This window comes from Myotis davidii, unplaced genomic scaffold (genome assembly GCF_000327345.1).
Source record: "Myotis davidii unplaced genomic scaffold, ASM32734v1 scaffold698, whole genome shotgun sequence".
In the NCBI taxonomy this organism is placed as follows: domain Eukaryota; kingdom Metazoa; phylum Chordata; class Mammalia; order Chiroptera; family Vespertilionidae; genus Myotis; species Myotis davidii.
In genome coordinates this window covers 589083-590400 of record NW_006290032.1, presented here as the reverse complement: position 1 = coordinate 590400, position 1318 = coordinate 589083, and positions in this window count along the sequence as shown.

Genomic DNA, 1318 nt, shown 5'->3' with positions numbered 1-1318 from the left:
TGAGGCACTGAGTCAGGCGCTGGCCTCGCTAAGAACCTGCTTGGAGAGGGCGACGTTTCTCATGTTTTCCGAGTGGAAGCCTGGCCCTGATTTCTAAACAAGGAGGAGGACACTGTAAAAGCTGCAGCAGGCAGGCGTGATGTCATGGAACGAGAAAGCGTGACGGCGTGGGCGAGAGGCCCCTGGTCACGGGCTTGTCACGTGACCTGGACAAGCCAGGTGACAGCGGGAGCCTCCCTGTCGGGTTCGCGAGGCAGGTCCCGTCATGGCTCCAGCCCCGTCCAGGTGGGCGGCCCTCAGGGGCTCTGCTGCTACCTAAACCCCCTCCCGCCATGGCTGGCGCGGAAATGCCACTTTTACGGTGAGGATTTCCATGGATGTTTTGAAGAAACATTGCACAACTACCCACGTTTTGTTCTCTGTAGTTTTCTTAGCTTCTCTGTGTAGTGACAGCCCCTCACGTCCCCTCCTGAACTCCCCCCCCCCCGCCACCCATCCCCTTGGTCTGTCCCCTGGGGAGCGGGGCCACACTTACCTGACCGCCCTCTCTGGGTCACTCGCTGCCCCGTGCTCAATCGCTCTTTATCCCACTGGCCAATCACAGAAGGTCCCCGGTGGCCCCTGCCTTCCTCTTCGTTGCTTACGTGCTTCTTTCTGAATATGCACCCAGGCCCCTCCCCCTGGGGGACAGCGCCAGAGTGCAGTTCTGGGCGACCTCACCCCCTGAATCTAGCCTTGGAGCCTTCAAGTCTGTCCCCAAAATGACCAGGAGTTCTTTTCCACTGTTCACGGTCTCGCTCTACACAAACGCCTTCAGCAGACTCAGTGTTTGGGTGAAGTGACAACTCCGTCCTGAGTGGCAGCCTGGACACGCTGGGCTCCCTCCCTGACCCCCACGAGGAGCAGCCGGACCCCCGAGTGTTGCTCCTTCCACCCAGACGCCTGGGGAGGCCCAGGAAGCAGGAGCAGGGCCCCAGCGCCTTCAGGCGCACACTGGGTCCCAGACAGCGGCCAGGGCCCTCCCAGCAGGTCTGTAAGCGCCTGCCAGCTCTGCGGCCTCAGGAGAGCAGACCAGCAGCGCTGCACGCCCCCCGCCCCTCCCCGCTGCACCCCCTCAGCCCAGGGAGCGCCTGCAACCATGGGGCTGAGTTACAGTTCACAGAGGTTCTGCCTGGGAACTCAGTGGGAACCGGCAACCAACTGGAGGGAAAGACAGCTGAAGGGCTCAGCGAGCCCTAGGTTCATGCTTAGGCAGGGGGTCAGGGTCAGGGTCAGGATGAGGGGGTGAGGGTGAGGGTGAGGGTGGGTGGCAGGTAAT